This window comes from Castor canadensis, chromosome 5 (genome assembly GCF_047511655.1).
Source record: "Castor canadensis chromosome 5, mCasCan1.hap1v2, whole genome shotgun sequence".
NCBI classification, from domain to species: domain Eukaryota; kingdom Metazoa; phylum Chordata; class Mammalia; order Rodentia; family Castoridae; genus Castor; species Castor canadensis.
In genome coordinates this window covers 165,261,954-165,285,195 of record NC_133390.1, presented here as the reverse complement: position 1 = coordinate 165,285,195, position 23,242 = coordinate 165,261,954, and the positions used below count along the sequence as shown (strand labels likewise).

At 40.8% G+C, this 23,242-nt stretch overlaps 1 protein-coding gene and 1 long non-coding RNA gene across 15 annotated transcripts in view; one reads left to right on the top strand and one right to left on the bottom strand.

Moving 5' to 3' along the window:
• Positions 1-23,242, top strand: part of Ptprt (protein tyrosine phosphatase receptor type T) — a 1,025,960-nt gene that overhangs the window by 676,089 nt on the left and 326,629 nt on the right. The window lies entirely within an intron of this gene.
• The window catches only part of LOC141423408 (uncharacterized), a 77,847-nt gene that overhangs the window by 24,318 nt on the left and 30,287 nt on the right, over positions 1-23,242 (bottom strand). Inside the window, exons 3-4 of one of the 4 annotated variants that reach the window (XR_012448261.1) lie at positions 16,586-16,725; positions 13,067-14,644 (exon numbers count right to left, since the gene is read on the bottom strand). The exons of the other annotated variants lie outside the window; for them this stretch is intronic. This is a non-coding gene — a long non-coding RNA (uncharacterized lncRNA). Of the gene's footprint in view, positions 1-13,066; positions 14,645-16,585; positions 16,726-23,242 lie in introns of those variants that run through there. 4 annotated transcript variants of the gene reach the window in all.

Below are 23,242 nucleotides of genomic sequence, written 5' to 3'. Positions count from 1 at the left end.
AGGAACCACCAAGAACGTATGCAGAACTCATATTCAGTTTCCTACAAAGTCTGTCATCAACCTTCTCTACATTCCTCAAGGAATGCACCTGTAAAACAGAAGGTTAAAGCAGTTGGCCTCTAAGGCCTGACCACTGGACATGCTCTTTGGTTATCAGCATCACTCAGGAGCTCATTAGCAATGTGCTATCTCAGGCCCATCCCGGATCTGCTGATCAGGGTCCATGTGGTTACCAGAGCCCTGGGTGATTTCCATGAACATTAAGGTTTGGCAAGTTCAGTTCAACATGAAGCTGTCTTCTGGCCAAGATTTTTCACTATACTAGGAACTGTTGCTGAGGGCCTCAGTTTTAGAACTGTGCACTCCCTGAACCATGTCCTTTCTGCTTCAAAACCCCTCTAAGTTGCAGTGAGATTTCTTCCCTGCCTTGCTGCACTGTGAACTTTGATGCCCCTTCTGGGTCAGGACAAGAGCAATCAATACCTCCTTCGCTGCGGTGATCAAACTCATTTTGCTGAAACACAGATGATACAGTCACTCTACTGCTTAAGATTCAGTCATAGAGCCCGCTGCCTTTCGGGATAAGGGCTCAGCTCCTCTTCAACTTGACCAACCATTCCCCATACCCCATGAAGTCCTTGCTGTCTTTCCCAGTGCCTTCTCCTATTTGTTCACCCCACCCCAAACACACAGGTTTATGATACAGTCACACCACACATCCTCATTCTCTTCATCCTTTTATTTACAATTTCTTTCCTATGCCTCCTGTCTTGCATATTCAGCACCCTGCTCAAGAAACCTTTTAGGGACACTTTGTCCCTCTGCACCACTGGATTAGGGGTTCCTACTTGTTTTATAATAGCACTATTGATCACGAGTTGTTCATTGTTGAGTCCCAGGACCTGCCTGTGGTGCACCTGCCATGAATGGCTGTTGTGCTGATGCCCCTGATCTCTTCCCACCTGCTCTTGTGTGCAGGTAACAGAATCTCAGACACCACTGAGCCACCTTCCTTTGTGTTTCTGTTCAGCAGAAGGAGCCTCTTGCAGGAAACAAGAGAAGGGTAGTGCTACAGCTTCCTCTGCTCTGGAAGGGTCACAGCTGCTTTCAAGGTGCCCTTCTAGATTCTGGGACTTATCTCTTTCCTAACCTAAATCCTTTCCTTCCTAAATTCCTGTCTTTCTCCTTCCCTTTCTAAATCCCCTTTCCCACTGCTTTCTGCCCTGTTTCCCTCACCTGGCCTACAGCATTGTAAATAACGCCTTAATTCAACTCTCCTTGAATTATCATCTGTTTCCTGCTAGGACCCCATTGAGATCCCATTATCATTAACAAGTACCACTCTGAATGTTTATCATTAATGTACTTTATTTTGTATCTTCCAACCAACCCTTCAAGGTGAGGATTATTATCCCCATTTTCTACTGCTGCTTAGGGAGAAGGAGAAACTTGCCTAAGACCACAGGAGTAGTAAACAAAATCTGGATTCCTATTGGGTTTGATTACAAAGCCACAATGCTTTCTTCAAAGGCACTCAATAAATGATCATCCTTGGGTTGACTGGAATTTCCCAGTCATCATCACTCTACCCTACCTGACTAGGGTGGCCATGAGCTTGCAGATGAGGGTAAAGGGGTAGTACTGGAGAAAGAGTGAGAGAAGTCTGGAACCAGGGTTGGCCTGAAATCCTTCTCCAGTCCTCATTGTGTCTTCCCAGTTACAACCGCTAGATCCTTGAGGGTGGATGCTAGGTCAGTCAGTGTGGGATGGACAAGGCTGGTAGGCAGGAGAAAGCAGGCATGGCCAGATTGAGAGGAAGCTCTGTACCCTCCATAAAGGTGTTCATCATCACAGGCCTGTTTGCAAATCTCACTCCACCTGAATGTTTCTTGCAGCTCAATAGAGGTATTTAAAGCCTGTCCCTCCCCTTTTATGCAGCTGAATGGCTTGCCTAACCTAATGGCTTTGGGAGGGTCTGACACAAATTTCCCACACAAATATGCACTGTTTGGCCTGTAAACATTAAAAGAAAATTGCAGCAGACAAACAGGGATAATATTTTTCATTACTGGAAAAAAAGTTTTGCATTTCAAGTCAATCTTTAAAAACAAAATCTCTTTCCCACTTCCCCACAGCATTATCAAAGTGGGCAGGGCTCTCTGTACATAGGAACCATGGCAGTTCATAAACTTTCTCATATTTCCAATCAGTCATTATTTTAAAAGAAAAATAAAAACATAGGAAACTTGTCCTGGGCCATGTGAATGACTCCTTCTGAACCACAGGCTGCCAGGAGAAGCCAGTGATTGTTCAATTTGCAGCTTTAATCTGAGTGGAGCAAATGGTAGCTGGTGATGGTAAAAACAGTGTTTCTCAAACTGGAATCCTGTGACAGGAGGTGTCCACACATTTATGGTTGGGGTTTGCTATGGTCTGAATGTTTGCATTCCCCCCAAATTCGTATGTTGAAGCCTAGTCCCCGATGTGGTGGTACTAAAAGGTGAGGCCTTTAGAAGATGATACAATGTTAAATGATTGGGTGGGGCTGCAGCCTCAGGAATGGGAATGGAATTAGGTCCCTTATAAAGGAGAACTGAGGCAGCTTGTTCACCCCTTACACCACATGGAGACACAGCTGAAGATGCACTGGTTATGAGAAAGGGAAATCTCTTCATTATCTTGATCTTGGATTTCCCAACCTCCAGAACCGTGAACAATAGATTTCTGTTGTTTATAACATACCTGGTCTTTGATAGTTTTTTATAGCAGCCCCAGCTGACAAAGACATGGATTTACAAGTTTTTTAAGTTTGAGGAACTCTTAAAAGGAAGGAAGATCTTTTCCATCTTCTTTATTCCTCAACTTCCTCTTTCTAATCTCAGTAAATTGTTGCCATGTAGGAAGTGCCAAATGGACAGTTATGGACAGGACAGAAGGGAAAGGAGGCAAGAAGAGATGGAGCAGTACACATTCCAAGGTGCGCAAAACCCGGGAAGTCCAGGCCCTCTGAAAAGCTGCAAAATCAGAAACTAAAGTTGAGTCAGGAAATACTTAAAATGGAGCCAGAGGCATCCCTTATACAGCCAAGTATGCAAGCCACTGTGGGAAATCTCTCTGGCCTGAACTTGCCCTCCCACCGCAGCTCTGGCTTGCTTCTCAGTCTCTCCAGGACTCCTGCATCCATCACTGCTGGATCCTCCTGCCCTTTGTTATCTTTCTCCAATGTCCACCCTCTATCAAAGTAATGTACCAAACACACCAGCCATTAAACATAATTTCTGTCTGCCCTTCAGCTCTTCAATGCAGCATCCAACATACCTTCCGAGCCCCAGAACTCTTTGCTTCTTTTTTGGACATGTCCTGCTTCCTTCTCTCTGTTCTGGCACCACAGTGCTTATTGGCAGCTCCTTCCAGCAGCTGCTTTTTTTTTACCTTTGTACCTTCATGTAAATTCATATGCAGATACTTTATCTTCATGGCCCCTTTCCTCACCTCCATTATCTCAATCATTATCTTATTTATTCATTTATTTTTTTGGTGGTGGTGAACTCAAGTCTTGTGCTTGTTAGGCAAGAGCTCTTCCAATTGAACCACACCCTCAGCCCTTTTTGCTCTTTTTATTTTTCAGATAGGGTCTCACAGTTTTTGCCTAGATCAGCCTCTTACCTCTGCCTCCCCAATAGCTGGGATTACAAGTATGTGTCACCATACCTGACCTGCTTGTTGACCTGGGGGAGGGGTCTTACTAACATTTTCCTGGGGCTGGCCTCAAACTCCCAATCTCCACTGCCCAAGTAGGTGGGATTACAGGTATGGGCCACCATACTTGGCCCAATAATTTTCTCTTATTATTATTTTATTCCAGTTTCTTTTTTATTTTTTGTGGTACTGGGGCTTGAACTCAGGACTACACCTTGAGTCACACTACCAGCCCTTTTTTGTGAAGGGTTTTATTGAGATAGGGTCTCTGAAACTATTGGTCCAGGCTGGCTTTGAACCATGATCCTCCTGATCTTTGCCTCCTGAGTAGCTAGGATTACAGGCATGAGTCACCAGTGCCCAGCATTTGTTCCAGCTTTACTGGAGATACAAATTGTAGTTTTTTCTGTTTAAGGCATACAATGTGATGTTCTGGTATACATATGCTTTATGAAATTATTATCACAGTCAAGCTAATTAGCATAACCACCTCTTCACATTTTTGTATATCTGCAAAAACACAAAACAACCCTCTTAGGAAATTTCAAGTATATAACATAATATTATTAACTACAGTCATCACGCTGTACCTTAAGTCCCCAGATTTTACTCATTCCGCGTAATTAAAGCATTGTCCTCTTCCACCAACATCTCCCCATTCCCCCAGCAACAGCCTGGGGGCCAGTATGCCAACTTTAATAAGCCCAGCACAGAAAGACAAATACAGCAGGATCTCGCTTATGTGCTAAGTCCAAAACAGTGGAACTCATAAAAGCAGAGGGTAGAATGGTTACCACCTCTTTTCAAGGTTGACCATCTTATCTCCAATTGTTTCATGCACTCTCCTGTGCAATATTCAGACTATTTGTCTTTGCAATGACTGGCTTACATTATAGTGATGTGTGTGTGTGTGTGTGTGTGTGTGTGTGTGTGTGTGTGTGTGTGTGCTACACTAGACCTTAGATAATGACTTTGTCTTACTTATGTTTCTCCAACATCTAAAATAGACCTAGCACCCAGTGGACACTCAATAATGCTTGACAAATGAATGATGGTTTTTGACATCCCCCTCAGCATATCCCATTATAGCTAAAATAGTAAGTTTCTTCGTGTCATAGAAACATAGAGAAAAGAAAGTATTTCACTGATTTTAAATTTTTCCATGTTCTCTTCTCATCATTATCTCTTTGCTTCAATCCATTCTCTTCCATGCATGTTATCAGACAGGCACCTCTCTTTAATTTAGGATTCTAACTAAGCATTCTCCTTTGTAAGATCTCAGTGCCATTCTAGATCCTTTCCTGCATTCTTGTCTTGGAAAAAAATGTTGCTCAGGATGGCTTTATATTTGTGTCCTCACCTGAAAAAACTTATGTCCATGGCTGTAATGGTAAAATCTATTTCACAAGGCCCAGAGCACTGTATTTGGTGTAGCCTGATGTCTGTCGGATCCATCCCCATAGACACTGACTTCCAATGATACAAGTTGATCACTCCAACTTCAACTGCATGTGTAAATCAGCAAACCATCCCCAAATGTAGCATAGAGCAGGTTGTCCTTCTTGTTGTCTTAAGCTTGAAACACAGAACCTCTCCTCCTTGTTCCTCTGCAAATTTCATCAGACAAATATCACTCAGCTCCAGAGAAGGAAGGAGAGAGATGCCATCAATTACCTGTCCTGTTGTCTCCTCAGAGCTCAGAAACCATTGGTGGGAAACTTACATCCTAACCCCTTGGAGTCTTAGGATGACAATGCCCTTGGTGTGACCTTGGAGGCTGCAATCCTGGTTTCTGCCAGTAAATTGGGAGTGTGTTTTTGCTCAGAGAAAGTGCACCTGTGGGAATCTTTGCTCCCATTTCCTGCATGGGGAACAGGAAATGCTTCTCTCTCTTTTCTCCACACTGTTCCCCTCCTAATAAACTTTACTGTTACTTTTACAAAAAAAAAAAAAAGAAAGAAAGTGCACCTGTGACAAAGGATTCCAGCTGAGGGAGACGAGGTTTCTTTGTTGGAATTTGGAAAAGCTTGTGTGTCCAAAGCCACAGCAGCACAAAAATGTTTTCAGGGGAAAAATGTTAAAGTGGTTTGTGATCGGCCCCCTCTGCATCTCAGTAACTAACATTTGGTTATCATCCCCTCAAAACCACCTAACATTGATTCTGCAGGTGCTAAATGAACCCAGATCCATAGGGGGCTGTTCAGTTGAAGTTTCAGCATAGACTTTATATTTGTTTTAAGAAGTTAGTTGTTTATGTTCATACAATACAATAATAGTGGCAGACAATGAAAACAATTTCACTTACTCAGATTCTCTCATTTTTCTTTTCTCATGTTTTCTTCTGGTCCCTGTCTACATGCATATGAAATTTTTATATAGTTGTAATTATTGCATCTTTATAATTTTAATGCTTTTATTCACTTAAATTATACCATACTTATGTTATTAGCATTTTAATGGCCGCGTAATGTCTCACCAAGGGCACTACCACAATTTATTTAACCATCCCCTGTGACATCCACGAAACCTCCAATATTTCTCTGTTGTAAAGGAGGCTTCCATGAATGCCTCCACAAATTTACTTTTTCCTATCTTTAAATTCTTTCCTTTGGATAAATTTTCAGGATTTTGAAGGTGAGGCCAAAGGATGTAAATCTCCTCAAAATTTTTCTGGGTTGTGCTGTCCTTTTCAGTGTTTCACCTCATCAATTGAACTCTGATCCAAAGGGCTGGAAACACTATTGTGCTTTCTACTTGAAGGAGGCTGATGCCATCAGGGACACAGGGTGAGGTCTGAAGCTGAGAGAGTTAGAACCACACTGAAGATGTGGTAGAAAGGACAGTGCATGGTAAACCATGTGAAAAAGGGAAAATCAATCTACCTTTGCCACTAGTCATGGGTGATTTTGCATCTCATTCCTTTGGCCCTTGCCTGTAAGTGTGGAGACTAATAGTGACTCTGGCAAGTTTGCTGCATTGTAGGAAGGAAGTACCAGGCAGAGCAATGGACTTATCTCTGATTCTCTTTTCACACTTTGCTCCTCCCTCAACACACACATGAGTGCACAAACATGAGGAGCATACATGTGTGCACGTGTGTGTGTGCTCACACACACACACACACACACACACACACACATCCATCAGCAGTGCTCAAAGTGCTACCTCACCATGTCCTGAAACCATGTCCTGAAATCTTACCACCCTGTTTGTGACCATCAGCTTCTCTTGTCATGACTACAGTAATTTTCTAGCTGTTGTCCCAGCTTCCATGCTTGGTCCACACCTGTAAGTCCATTTTCCATGGTGTGACCACAGTAGTATAGCTAAAATGCACACTTGTTCACATCTCTACCCTGGCTGAAACCCATTAAAGGAAATTACAACATCAGCCAGACAGCACAACCCCAAGCCCCCCCAACACCCTGCACTACCCACCCCCAACATCATTTAATTGTGATCTATGGAAAACTTTGCATCTGTAACTTGGACCAGACACAGGGGAACCTTGTGAGCACCTAGAGCTTCCCTCCCTTCTGCGTGAACATTCTGGGTTCCATACAGCTAAATCAAGCTCTTGCTCATGGGACACCTTCACAATGTTAAACGTTTTTTGGTGGAACTGAGGTTTGGACTCAGAGCTTCATGCTTACAAAGCAGGCATTTTACCACTTGATCCACACCTCCAGTCCAAACAGCATTAAACATTCTGAAGGATGAAGGAACCAGGAAACTGGTTCTGCAATGGTATGTTACTTTCCTGAGGTTACTATACAGATTACTACAAATTGGATAGCTTAAAACAAGAGAAATTTATTCCCTCACAATTCTGGAGGCCACAAGTCAAAATCAAGGTGACAGAGGGTAGACTTCTTCTGGAGGTGTTGAAGGAGAATCCTCTCCTTTCTCCTTTTTGAGCTTCTCATGGCTTCTAGGGATCCTTGGTGGTCTTTGACATTCCTTAGCTTGGGGCTGTGTAACTCCAGTGATTGCCTCAGTCTTCACATGACCTTCTTCCCTTTGTCTCTTCACCTCAAATCTCTCTCTGCTTCCTCTTATAAAGATACCTGTCATTGGGTTTAGGACCTACCTTAAATCTAGCATGATCTCATCTCAAGATCCTTAATTACATCTGCAAAGACACTTTTTCCAAATTAGGTCACATTCATTAATTCCTGGTGGACATATTTTAGGAGGCCACAGCTTAACCCACTACATAAGGCAACCTCTTTGAGAAATCGTGTATACATTAGGGATGGAGAATCTGGGGTAAAGCCAAGTAGTAAGAGGAAGATTGCAGCTCATTTCCCAGGAAAATATGAGGTAATCAGACCCTTCCCTTTCTGAATGTTTATACAAGGTCTTCCTGACTCCAAGAGGGAATCAGAAGATAAAAGTAGACAGTTTTGGTCCACTTGGGCTAATTTTCACCCAGTTCTGGGTGAGTTATGTGTAGCCTAGATCAGCATTACAGCAATCAAAGCTTGTTGCCAGGTAGGAGTGAAATCTTCTCTAGCCATTGGACCTTTCTGTCTGAGGTTCAAGACCTGCACTCTGGGTCACTTCAACTTATACCAGGGACCTTCCAACCTCAGTACCACCCAGCTCCCACTCCAGACTGTACAACTCCTCCAGATATCACAAAGTATGAGTGTCCTAGACACATGCCAGGAAGAGGTTGGTTTCAAAAATCACATAACTACTGTGAGATTATTGGGACATGCCAACTTTGGACACAGACCAGGACAGACCAGCACCCTTTGAAGGGTAGAGGCAGAGAGGAATATTTCTGTGCCTTGTGCCTGTGCCAGTGACTGTGTTCTCAGCAAACCCCATGGGCAGCAAGGTAACTTGAATCCTCTTGTGAGAGAAGAATAATAAGGAAGGAGGAAGAAGCAGAACAGAACGTCAGTAGTGATGAGCTTGGAATAAGGAGACTAGAACAAGTGATTTTTCCTTCATACTTTAGTCTCTCTCTCTCTCTCTCTCTCTCTCTCTCTCTCTCTCTCTCTCTCTCTCTCTCTCTCTCTCTCTCTTTCTCTCTCCCTCTCCTGCTGTTTCTAACAAGCATGCATTTTGTTTGCAATCAGAGCAAAGAAGCATTTATATGGGGTGAGGGAGTGGGAACACTTGAGAATGAAGCATAAGAGCTCAGACATTTATCTGAGCAGAAACTAGCTTAGTGTTCCTTGGTTGAGATAATACCAAACCTCAGAGGAAATGGGAATTGGATAGTCATATCAGGCCCTCAGATAAATGTTTTCTCATAATGGCTTACTTTTCTTATCAAAATTATGCCTGTTGGTAACTAACTCACCTGTAATAACTGAAGGCAGACAGATAAGCAGACACACAGAAACACACATACACACACACACACACACACACACACACCCCACCTAGCAACCTTGTATTAGTTTACTAGGCTTTCATAATGAACCACAAATTGTGTGGCTTTAAACGGCAGAAATTTATCCTCTCATAGCTCTAAAGGTTGGAATTTCAAAATCAAGATGTCAGAATGGCCGCATCCCTCTGAAGGCACTGGGGAGACTCTCCCCTTTTCTTAGCTTGTGTTGTTACCAGCAATGCTTGGTGCTCCTTATGGTTGTATCACCACCTCCATTTTCAAGAGCCCTTCTCCCTATGGGTTCATCTCTTCTGTGTCTCCTCTCCTCTTTTCATAAGAGCACTACTTGTGTTAGATTAGAGTCCACCCTAAGCCCTTATCTTAGCTTGATTATATCTACAAAGACCTTACTTTCACATGAGGTCACATAATTCAATGCATAATGAAACCCCAGTCTAATCATGTCCTGCAGTCTCACTGGGAGGCCCGTCTCATCAGACGACAATGTCCAATTGTGTGAAAAAAATAACTGCCTTGCCCTTCAGCCTCTCTTTCTTCCTTCCACACACCTTCCCATCTACACAGCTACTGCTGTTTTCAGGCAGTGACACAGGCTGAGATGAGCCCTAACTATCACTGACTTTCCACACAGCCCTACTTGGATTTACATGTCTATTTACTCTTTAAAACTGCAAGCCCACCTCCCACAATGCACTGTGTGTACACCAAAGGACCATCTTGGCCACTTCCCCTTAGTAAGGTAGAAAGAGGCATCACTCTTCTTTGCCTGCATACCCATGTGACTCAACCTTAAATTCCAATCTGTCACCCATCTTCCCCCTGCCTGCTCTGTTGGTCCTCAACTTACTTCTACTGACAGATAAGGAATCAGAGGGGAAGGTGAAAGGAACTGGGGAGGTGGATAAAGGAGAGGAAGATTGAGAAGAGTGGGGAGAAGGGGGCAGGAGTTCTTAAAGGGTCGTCCGCTAGAGCTTGCATCCAAACCATGTGCTAGCAGGTGAGAAAGGGTAGAAGGGGAGCTTTGCTGTTGAGGCAAATTTCTGAGCAGAGGAGATGGTTTCCAGCAGAGAGATACCAAAATAAGAGAAACTGGCAGTTCATTTTTCCCTTAAAATTCTAACCATTGATGTCCTGGTACCTGTAGACATCTGGGAACTCCGTACTTTTCTGCTCTCTGTTGAGTTTTTGTTGTGTTTAGGCACATTATGTGTGTGTACACCTGGGTCCAGGGCTTATTCCAGCCAGGATGAGTGGGCTCCACTTTGTCTTTGCCACACATTGGGTAAAACGGACCTGTATTTGTGGGTATAACTCTGACACACAGGGAGTCTGGGGCTCACACACCATGATAGGTACACCTAAGAGCCATCACAGCAAAAGCCAAGCTCATTATAGAGCTCATAGTCTCTTCCTATTAGATACCCTCCTCCCCTACGAGAAGTCAAATTCAAAATTCATTCATTCATATACTTGTTCATTTCTTTGGTATTTAGCCAGCACTTTCCATGTGCTGGGAACTGCTTTAGGAAGTTGGAATACATCAATGGACCAATCAGACAGAAATCTCTCTCCTTCGGGAGCTGATGTTTTAGTTATATAGGAGGGAGCTCCTAGGAAGACTTGGTGAACCTTTGTCAAAGGCAAGGGGAGGCAGGCCATTAGAATGTTTAATGACTTCCACCTCTGCTGCCTCAGGACCAATTGGGGATGTCCTCCAGCTAGAAAAGACTCTCCCCATGGACAGTACTGGGTATGTGCTGTGACAAGGATTTCAGGACTCCTGGCTGAAATCTCCTCCCTATCTCTTCCCATATCGAGTGTATCTGAGTGCCTGGGAGCCCTTCTTCCACATCTTGGTAATTTACATCTCTCTGTTCTCATCTAATTAGGACATCGATTCTGAGAGCAAGTTGACAGCCATGTTCTTCTTGTGTTTGATTTATCAGCTACAAGCCACACATTAAGGATTGATCACTAGACTGATTTCCCCCCATGTATTTGTTAACAGTTTGTAACTTGTTTCTGGAACATTTTCTGACTTTCAGTCTTCACTGTGAGGGCAGAGACCTAACTAAGGTGAAGAACATAGCCAGTTTTGGAGTTTTCAGCTTGGGTCTAAGACAAAGTCCTGTAATTCTCAGTTCTATCAATTAGACCAGCACCTTCCAATAAAAATAAATGCCATCCACATTTGTAACTTAAAGATTTCTAGTAACTGTATTAAATAAAGCTAAAAATAAATAGGCAAAAGTAATTTTAATAATATCTTTCACTTAGTCTAGTATATATAATATATATCTAATATATTAGTATTATATATATAATATATATCATTTATATGTAATTATACATAAATATTAATAAGAAACTGTATTCTCCTGTCACATACTAAGATTTGAAATACAGTGGTTTTTTTTTTTATACACAGTGCATCTCAATCCAGACTAAACACATTTCAAATGCTTAGTAGAAACATTTCAGTTTCCTCATTTGTAGGATGGGAACACAAATGCCTGCTGTTTCACTGTGAGGACAAAATGAGTTTGTGTGTGGAAACTCCCAGAACACTGTAAAAGATCAATAAATGTCAGGCTTTCCCCATGTTCATATTATTCATCCATTTTGAGTGTGTCAGTTTGGGGTTAATGTTTCCTTCAAAATATAAACTTGAAAAACATAATAGATATTAGCTTGTCCATTGCTTTTATTTTATTTTACTCATCTGTTATTTCCCTTTTTATTTTCTTCCTACAATTTCCATGAAGATTACTGTCTGTGGTGGGTTGAATTATGGCTCCCCTCACAAAAGATATCTTAAAGATCTAATCTCTGTACCTATGGATGTGACTTTATTTGGAAAGACGGTCTTTGCAAATGCAATCAAGTTAAATCAGGATTAGACTGGGTCCTAATATGATAACTCGCATCCTTATGAGAAGAGGAGACATAGACCAAGAAACAGACACCCAGACACACGTGGCAACAGCAGAGATGTGAATGATGGTGTGTCTATAAGTCGGGGAATGCTATGTATGTTGACAAGTGACAGAAGCTAGGCAGCAGCAAGGCAGGATGCTGCCTTCCAGCCTTCACAGAAAGCACGACCCCCTGACACCTTGATTTCAGAGTTCTAGCATTCACAATTGTCAGGAAATAAATTTCTGTTTGTGTGGCAATTTGTTGTGGCGGTCAAGGAATTCACAGGTTCTCAAATAAGCTGGTTTTTCTACTTCCTATCTCTCTCTCTTACATTTCCTCACCACCAACAACTCCTGGCTGCACTGGGACTTTGTTCCCCATTATTCCTGGATACTGTTCTACTGGAGGTCACTCTGCCCTTTGCATTTCCATATGCAATGCTGAAAGTTAGGCTGCTCTGTAGAGCTCTGGTCCCTGGACTATCTGTGGGAGATGAAGGACCAGGAAAGCTGGTCCATTTACTGGATTCTGAGATCTAGGAGGAATCCTGTAATGGGGCACTTCTTTGGGTTTCAAGCTCAAATTTTATTTTGGAAGCACACCAATGGAATGGGTCTGGTCAAGGAGATGCCCAAGTATTTTGTGGATGAGTCTATACTGGAGCTGAGCCTCAAAGAATGAACAGGCTCATTCTCATTCTGTTTGTGGAGAAGTTGAGAAGAATCTCCAAGCAGGAGCATAAGTGCTAGGGAAAGGAAGGTTGACAGTAGTGATCTGGGGGTAATATCCAAGAAGCCCAGAGGGTGCCAGGACTAGGATGTAGGGTTATCTTACCTGCCATTGGATCACAACCAGTGATTGATAGAATTTACCTGGATTCTGCCATTAATAGGAATTTGATCTTCACTAAAGTATGAGTTTTTTTTAATTGTTTTATTATTCATATGTGCATACAAGGCTTGGGTCATTTCTCCCCCCTGCCCCTACCCCCTCCCTTACCACCCACTCCACCCCCTCCCTCTCCCCCCCACCCCCTCAATACCCAGCAGAAACTATTTTGCCCTTATCTCTAATTTTGTTGAAGAGAGAGTATAGGCACTAATAGAAAGGAACAAGGGATTTTGCTAGTTGAGATAAGGATAGCTATACAGGGAGTTGACTCACATTAATTTCCTGTGCGTGTGTGTTACCTTCTAGGTTAATTCTTTTTGATCTAACCTTTTCTCTAGTTCCTGGTCCCCTTTTCCTATTGGCCTCAGTTGCTTTTAAGGTATCTGCTTTAGTTTCTCTGCGTTAAGGGCAACAAATGCTAGCTAGTTTTTTAGGTGTCTTACCTATCCTCACCCCTCCCTTGTGTGCTCTCGCTTTTATCATGTGTAAAGTATGAGTTTTAATCATCATTCAAAATATAACACTGTGGTAGAGTGCTTACCTGAAAAATACAACACAATATACTTTTTTTTTTTTGCGGTACTGGGTCTTGAAGTCAGGATTTTTCGAGATAGGCTCTTGTGGAACTATTTGCCCGGGCTGGCTTCCAACTGTGATCCTCCTGATCTCTGCCTCCTGAGTAGCTAAGATTACAGGTGTGAGCCACTGGCACCCAGCCAACACATTATACTTTAATATGAAGTTTTTGGTTTTCTATCAGATCAAAGTTTGGTAGATCTGCTAGGCACCCATTCTCTTTCTGAAGCTTCTGTGGTAAACTGCCTTTGGTGACCCTGTCATTTCTTTTTCACTATAGCACAAACACCATTACAATGACACCTCTAAGACTCTAAATGAAAGAAGAATCAGTGCCACAGACCAACAAACAAAGCTGTTTGAAGTCCTTCCTCTCATGGAGGAAGAATTTTTTTCAGAGTTATTATATTGTAGATACAATCTGATAACATACTTTCTTTCACTTAGTGTTATGTCAAAATCCCTTTTTTCACATTGCTAGTCTTTATCATTATCTTATTCAGTGACTATGTAGTATTTCATCAAGTTGATGGACTCTAATTTACTTACCCATTCCCCTATTATTGGACACTGTTACTTTTAACACAGATAATGCTATTATCTCTATAACCAGTGGATCAAAAGCTGACAAAGCAGATACAGCCAGAGTTGGTCATGAATTTTGTATAGGGCCAGGTTGCAAGAAATTTATTCTACTTAATTTAGGTACAGTGAGTCCTGGGAAGTGAGGAGGAACTCTTGCACATGGTGAGTAAGTGGAGATTTTCAAAGATGAATACTGGGACTTGAAGAAGTTGGGTAGCATATTAGTTTCTTGGGCTGCTGTAACAAATTATCACTCACTTGGTGGCTTAAAACAAGAGAAATTTATTCTCTTACAATTTTGGAGCTCCAAAGCCCCAAATCAAGATGTCAGTGGGGATGATTTCTTCTGGCTGCTCTGAGGGGGAATCTACTTCAGTCTTCCTCCTGGGGCCTATTGGCTGCCTGTGTCTCTGAGCTTCCTCTGGCTTGTGGATGAATCCCTCCAGCTTCTGCCTCCATCTTCACATCCCCTCTTGTTCTGTGTCTTCTGTCTGCTTACAAGGACATTTGTCATTGGATGTTCTCATCTTGAAATTCTTTACTTGATTACATCTGCCAAGACCTTATTTCCAGGTTCCAGAAGGACGAATATATCAGAGGTTGCTATCCAGTCCACCACAGAAAAAGAAAGCATTTAGACTCATGAACACAGCTATGCATATACAATGGCCTTATAATCTCCTTGTCTTTATCCAATAATGTAAAGTAATCCCACCTTGTTGGCAGATTCATTACACACCGTTTTGACCAAGTGTAGCCAAATAAGTAAATAAATAAATAAATACATAAATAAACGAGTAAAAATAAATTTAAAAACCTTAAAATTCCCACATATGCATCACTCTACTCAACTGATAGAGAAGCTCTCAGTCAGTCACGTTACTGTCCAGTTTAAACCATTATGTGACCTGCAGTTTCTCTGCCTTCATTTTGTGAAAATCCGCCTCTCAAAAAGCGAATGGTGCTCAAAAAATAAAAGTGAATGTGCTTAATTTAAGTGATAAAATGAAACTTTTAGATTTGTTGAAATACCACAAGTCTTTAGCAGATGTTGGGTGGCGTAATGGGAAAGCTGTAAGTATGCATCTGAGCGTACATGGTTTTTCCTCCAATAGCAGTGTCCACGGAATGTTCTCTCAGATACCAACGGGCTAACTGTGTTAGGAGTGACTTTCTGTATCAATGTACAGAAGTCTCTGTGTTCATTATTCTTAGTCATGTGGATTAATAATGTTCCGTTGGTATAAATAACGGTGGAGGTAAATATCATCATACATACATCACCTCCCGCTTGAACACTTTGTCCAAGAGCGTGAACTCCTAACACTGTGAATCAAATCACTCCTCCTCCCCACAAATCTAAAATAAGAATTGAGTATATATACACAGGTACATATGCATGCATGGGTATGCTAACATGCATAGAGAATTTACTAAATGGCAGGCCCTACGTTAATTTAATTATGTCAAAGAATGTGAAGTTAGTATTGTTATACTATTTTTTACCCACGAAATATGTGAAGACTGCTTTCCAGAGAGGTTAAGCATTTTGTTGATGGGAATACAGCTTGAGGAAAAAGAGCTGGGATTTGAACCCAATGTGCAACCATGTAACCACTAGTTTCTAGCATTTAGCACTTTAGCATTGAGAGCTTTACTCTAAATTTGTTTTATACAGACATGACCCTATAATTTGTTTGTCTTTAGCCAGCAATGTATTAAGAATATTGTTTTCCATTTTTGGACATTGTTCTGTTATGTTGTCTGTTGGCCCATTCTTTAGTATTACCATTACTTATAACATCCATAATTTTATAATACATTAGCAATAGCTGAAAGACCTATCCAACCTTTCTCTTTCTCAAAAACTTTCTGAATACTTTCATATATTTATTTTTTCCAGATAAGTGGTAGAGAATTTTGCGAAGTCACAACAGAAACCATATTGGGTTTATATTGTACCTGCAGTAAATTTATAGATTAATTTATGAAGAATTGATAGCTTCACAATATTGAATTTCTTATGACTCTATAAAATCTTTTATATTTTTGAATGGCTTGTTTCTAGATATTTTTCCTCATGACTATTAGATATAGAATTTTTCTTGTATTGCATTTTAACCGATCATTGCTTTCATTACATTTTCTAGTTTTTGTACATTGTGAAGCTATTGGCTTCTGTATTAATTTTGTAACTAGCCACCTTAGTAAATGCTTCTCTTTCTTTTCTAATATGTTTTTCAGCTATTTCACCAAGGCTGACTTGCAAACAATAGCCATTTTCTCCCTCCTTTTTAACAATAAGCCAGCCTTTTATTTCAACCTTTAGTTTAATTGCTTTGGCAATTATATTTGGAATAGAGGAGATCTCTTGTCCTGTATCTATTGGAAATGCTTGGATTATTTCAACACTAAGGAAGAAGGATGATTTGAATATGAGATAGCTTTTTCTTTTATCATGTTAAAAACTAGTCATTTATTTCCATTTTACCAAGACTTTTATCAGAGTTGGATATTGAATTTCTTTAAAAGCCTTTTAGGTACCTATTGGTATTCATCCAATAAATGCTTGTTGAGTAGGGTAGGCAGTAAGCAGAGTCTCTACCCTCATAGAGAAGGATGTTTCTAGATTGGTGAAAGGTAAAATCTATCCAAGAGTGCTGTGTCTCAGTGTCCTGGTTTGCCTGCAATGTGGATGAGACATGTGAAAGCTGGGAAATAAATCAAGCAATAGGATCAGAAATGATCAGGTGATTTTCCCTCCACCCTTTCAATGTGGTGAAGAATGAATACACATTTCTTGATACTGAACCATCTTACACAGCCAAAACAAACCACATCTCATCACCATGAGGTGTTACTCTATTGGGCTGTTCAGTTAAACAATATGTAACTTAGATTTTTTTCCCTTGAGATAATGGCTTACTATGTAGCCTAGGCTGTCCTCAAACTCCTGATCTTCCTGCCTCAGCCTCCTGAATGCTGGGATTATAGGCATTTACCAACACACTAGGCTTTAATTTATAATTTTTGTTTCCACACTCATAAGTAAACTTTGCCTAGAAATTATTGAGTCATTCTTTGTAAAGTCTTATTTTGTGTATTGGATTAGCTTTAGAAAGTATTCCTGAAGGATCTTTCCTTTTTTATGTCCTAGTACCATTTCATTGAAGTAAGAATTACATGTTTCCTGTGTCTCTCTGTGTGTCTCTCTCTCTGAATCTCTCTGTCTGTCTCTCTTTCTGTACTGGGAATTTAACTCAGGGTGCTCTACTGTTTGTTTCTTAAAGGACTGAAAATGCTCCCTCAGAAAATTAGATGTCCTAATACTGTGAGGGACATTCAAAACACTTGGATTTCTTATGTGCTTTAGTCTATTTTAAATGATTGATTTATCTGTCCTTTCTATTTGCTTTCAGGAAAGTTGTTAGTTTGTGGTTTCTTGGAAATTCACACAGACTTTCAAATAGACTAGTGATAAGGTTGGACAAAAGTATTGTTCCATATCATTTTCATTTCATCTTTTTTCCTGATTATTTGCAGTTTCCCAGAAATCTGAGTGTGTTTTAAAATTGTTTTTAAAAATTATTTACATTAATATAAATTATTTTAGTAGGGCAATTTGATAAATTTTTACAAATGTATACAGTTGTACAGCCTCTACCACTATCAAAATAAAGAGTATTTCTATTAACTCTAAAAAGTCCCCAATGCCCCTTTGTAATCAGTTCCTCCCTCTTCCTGGGCTCTGGAAACCACTGATCTCATTCTTGTCCCTTTAGTTTTCCTGTTTCTAGGATGTCAAACAAGTGGACTCCCACTGGATGCAGTTTTTGAGTCTGAGTTCTTTCATGAAGCATGATGCTGTCAAAGTTACCTGTGTTATTGTTTGTATCAGTAAGTTGTTTATTTGCTGAGCAGTATTCCATTATATGAATATATCATGGTTTATCCATTCATGGGTAGAATTTAGGTTGCTTCTACTTTTGTTAATTATGATCAATAATGCTATGAATATTTGTGTAAAAGTCTTTGAATAGACATCTATTTTTATTTCTCTTGGATAAATACCCGGGATTGGGTTTGCTGAAGCATATGCAAAGTTTAACTTCTCAACAATCTGTCAAACAAGACTGGAGCTGGAGCTCAAGTGGTAGAGCACTTGCCTAGCAAGCATGAGGCCTGAGTTCAATCTCTAGTGATGAAAGAAAACCTGCCAAATTGTTCTCCAAAGTCGTATCGCTTTGTGTCTCCAACAGCTGTATACAATAAATAGTCCCAGCGACTTTGCTTGTCTGGACTGTGTTCTTTTTTATAATCATTCACATTGGCCATACTAGTGTGTAAGTTGGAGAGTAATAAGACCCCCATTGTGATTTTAATTTCCCAAATGACTACTAGTGTTGAACAATTTTCATGTGCTTATTTTATTTCTATTTCTATATCTTCCTTAGTGAAGTGCTCATTTGAATTGTTGGATTTCCTGCATATTACTGAATTTCAAAATTATTTATATATTTTGGACTCAAGTCATGTGTTCTGCACGTGTTTTTGCCCTGTCTATATTAACTCTTTTTTTTTCCATTTTTCTTTTATTATTCATATGTGCATACGAGGCTTGGGTCATTTCTCCCCCCTGCCCCCACCCCCTCCCTTACCACCCACTCCGCCCCCTCCCTTTCCTCCCGCCTCAATACCCAGCAGAAACTATTTTGGCCTTATTTCTAATTTTGTTGTAGAGAGAGTATAAGCAATAATAGGAAGGAACAAGGGTTTTTGCTGGTTGAGATAAGGATAGCTATACAGGGCATTGACTCACATTGATTTCCTGTGCATGGGTGTTACCTTCTAGATTAATTCTTTTTGATCTAACCTTTTCTCTAGTACCTGTTCCCCTTTTCCTATTGGCCTCAGTTGCTTTAAGGTATCTGCTTTAGTTTCTCTGCATTAAGGGCAACAAATGCTAGTAATAAGTTATTTAGTTTCCAGCTGTTTGCATGTTTTTTGTCTTTACTTTTGTTGTTGAGTTCTACTTTTACTGCATTGTGGTCAGATAGTATGCACGGTATTATTTCTATTTTCTTATATTTGCTGAGGCTTGCTTTGTGCCCTAGGATATGATCTATTTTGGAGAAGGTTCCATGGGCTGCTGAGAAGAATGTATATTGTGTAGAGGTTGGAAGAAATGTTCTGTAGACATCTACTAGGTCCACTTGATCTATTGCATATTTTAGATCTTGGATTTCTTTATTGAGTTTTTGTTTGGATGACCTATCTATTGATGATAATGGAGTGTTAAAGTCTCCCACAACCACTGTGTTGGCGTTTATATATGCTTTTAGGTCTTTCAGGGTATGTTTGATGAAATTGGGTGCGTTGACATTGGGTGCATATAGATTGATGATTATTATTTCCTTTTGGTCTATTTCCCCTTTTATTAGTATGGAATGTCCTTCTTTATCTCGTTTGATCAATGTAGGTTTGAAGTCTACTTTGTCAGAGATAAGTATTGCCACTCCTGCTTGTTTTCGGGGGCCATTGGCTTGGTAAATCTTCTTCCAGCCTTTCATCCTAAGCATATGCTTATTTCTGTCGGTGAGATGAGTCTCCTGTAAGCAACAAATTGTTGGATCTTCTTTTTTAATCCATTTTGTCAAACAGTGTCTTTTGATGGGTGAATTAAGTCCATTAACATTAAGCGTTAGTACTGATAGGTATGTGGTGATTCCTGCCATTTAGTTGTCTTAGTTGTTTGAAGGTTTGATTGTGTGTACCTAACTTGATGTTACTCTCTACTGTCTTGCTTTTTCTTTTTTTTTTTTTTTTCATTTTTCTTTTATTATTCATATGTGCATACAAGGCTTGGTTTATTTCTCCCCCCTGCCCCCACCCCCTCCCTTACCACCCACTCCACCCCCTCCCGCTCCCCCCCTCAATACCCAGCAGAAACTATTTTGCCCTTATCTCTAATTTTGTTGTAGAGAGAGTATAAGCAATAATAGGAAGGAACAAGGGGTTTTGCTGGTTGAGATAAGGATAGCTATACAGGGCATTGACTCACATTGATTTCCTGTGCGTGGGTGTTACCTTCTAGGTTAATTCTTTTTGATCTAACCTTTTCTCTAGTTCCTGGTCCCCTTTTCCTATTGGCCTCAGTTGCTTTAAGGTATCTGCTTTAGTTTCTCTGCATTAAGGGCAACAAATGCTAGCTAGTTTTTTAGGTGTCTTGCTTTTTCTTATCCTGTGGTTTGGTGCTGCCTGCCTTTTCATGGTTAAGTTGGGTGTCACTTTCTGTGTGCAGGATCCCTTGCAGAATCTTTTGTAATGGTGGCTTTGTGGTCACATATTGTTTTAGTTTCTGCTTATCATGGAAGACTTTTATTGTTCCATCTATTTTGAATGATAGCTTTGCTGGGTAGAGTATCCTGGGGTTGAAGTTATTTTCATTCAGTGCCCGGAAGATCTCACCCCACGCTCTTCTTGCTTTTAATGTTTCTGTTGAGAAGTCTGCTGTGATTTTGATGGGTTTACCTTTGTATGTTACTTGTTTTTTCTCTCTTACAGCCTTCAATATTCTTTCCTTAGTTTCTGAACTTGTTGTTTTAATGATGATATGTCGTGGAGTAGTTCTATTTTGATCTGGTCTGTTTGGTGTCCTGGAGGCCTCTTGCATTTGTATGGGAATATCTTTCTCTAGATTTGGGAAATTTTCCATTATTATTTTGTTGAATATATTACGCATTCCCTCCACTTGCACCTCTTCTCCTTCTTCGATGCCCATGATTCTCAAGTTTGGTCTTTTGATGGAGTCAGTGAGTTCTTGCATTTTCTTTTCACAGGTCTTGAGTTGTTTAATTAATAGTTCTTCGGTTTTTCCTTTAATTACTATTTCATCATCAAGTTATGAGATTCTGTCTTCTGTTTGTTCTATTCTGCTGGATTGGCCTTCCGTTTTGTTTTGCAGTTCTGTTTTGTTCTTTTTTCTGAGGTTTTTCCATATCCTGGCAGTTTTCTTCTTTAATGTTGTCTATTTTTGTCCTGAGTTCATTTATCCATTTATTCATTGTGTTCTCTCTTTCACTTTGGTGTTTATACAGTGCTTCTATGGTTTCCTTTATTTCTTCTTTTGCTTTTTCAAATTCTCTATTTTTATTGTCTTGGAATTTCTTGAGTGTCTCCTGTACATTTTGGTTGACCCTATCCAGTATCATCTCTATAAAATTCTCATTGAGTACTTGTAGTATGTCTTCTTTTAAATTATTCTTGTGGGCTTCATTGGGTCCTTTGGCATAGTTTATCTTCATTTTGTTGGAGTCTGGATCTGAGTTTCTGTTCTCTTCATTCCCCTCTGGTTCCTGTACTAATTTTTTGCTGTGGGGAAACTGGTTTCCCTGTTTTTTCTGTCTTCCTGTCATTGTCCTTGGTGTTGTTACTGTCCCTGTACTGTGTGCAATTAAGTATTTTCTAGCTTGTAATAATAACAATGGTAATATTTAGAATGGAAGAGTGAGCTGAGATGGAAAGCAAGAAGTTAAAGAAAAGGGGAAAACAAATATACAGACAAGAGGGAGAAAGCAGAACAAGGTATCAGAAAAGAGAGTTTCAAAGGTATAAACAGGGAGTGTTAGTGTACTAATCGACAGTAAGCTGAACAGACATTAGAGAGACAGAGAGAGGATTGAAAATCAAAGATAAAAAACTAAAAAATAAGTAAATGAAAGTAATATCTATGTATAAAAATGAATTAAAATAAAATGGAAAATAGAAAATTTAAAAAAAAAACCAAAAAACTTCCAAGTTTATATGCAATGCAGTTTCAGTCTTAATAATTTGGGTGTCCATCTCAATCTCCAGTTCTGGAGTTGGTGCCTCAGATGTTGTTCTGTAGTTGTCTCATCAAAGGGGATGCATAAAGTAGAACAAAACTACACACTCACACACACACACACACACACACACAAGCGCCCCACCAAGTGTCCCCAGTTCAAATGCAATACAGTTTCAGTAAGTTTTTCAGCTTGCAGGTGTAATTCGGTTGTTCTCTCATCAAAGGTAGGGAGAAAAAGAAAAAAAGCGTCTGGAGACAGTTCTGAGAGTGGTATCTGCAACTGTGGCTTGCCTGCCTGCTGCTCTCAGCCTGTAGCTGGCGGTGTTATTTGTGCAGATCTCTGGGGTGAGCTAGCACTCACCTGGTCCCACAGGCTTTGTTTGCTCAGAGTTCTCCTGTGCGGGAGCCTCTGCTACAGGCTTTCCCCTTTCCAAGCACTGAGAAAGGTGACACTGCCCCGAGTTGTCAGGCCTGCGTGTTTATTTACAGTTCATGTGGGAGGTGGGTCTTCCCCCCTCTCCTGTGGAGTTTTCTTCCCACTGCTACTTTCAGAAGCTTTCCTGCTCCTGCTTACTGGGCGGTGCTGCTGCTCCTGCCGGCCGCCATGTTTGTTTACAGTTCACGTGGGAAGTGTGTCTTCCCTCCTCTCACAAGCTTCCCCACTCCTGGTTGCTGGGTGCACGCCCCGCTCCCTCCAGAGGCTCTCCGGCCACCTGGCTTGTTTATTTACAGTCCCAGGAAGGATTCCCTTCCCCCAATCTTCAGCACTCAGGGCGCCCCACCCTCTTTCCAGCGTGTCTTAACTGTTCTTACTGCTTATTACTCAGTTTCTCTCTCTTTTTTTTTTTTCCCGGGTGGAGGTCAGTCTGTCCAGGGGGCTATGCTGCTCTGGCCCAGGCTTGTCTGTGGGGGTACCGCGGTACTGCAAAGCTCACCCTCCGCGTCTTCCCAAGCCATATGGGCCCGGGGGGCCCTCCTCGTTTCTCCGTTTAATGTGAAGTGGAGATTCTCTGCACCGGCTGGAGATGTGGAGGGGTCAAAGTTATGCCTTTTCTCGGTGATTATGCCTGCAAAGTGTGTCTCCAGCGTCTCTCCAAGATTTCACTATAGGAGGGTCGCTTTCTGCTTCCTACCTCTAGCCGCCATCTTCTATATTAACTCTTTATTTTCTGGCCAGTGTCCTTAGAATAGCAGGAGTTCTTAATTTTGGTGATATTTAACTAACCAATTTTTTCTTTTGTTTTATCTCATGTCAAAATTCTTGGTCTGACACAAGATCACAAAATGTTTCTGCTACGTTTTGTTTTGAATTGATTACTGTCTATGGTGTGAGGTATGGATCTCAGCTGATTTTTTGCCTCTGGGCATCATTA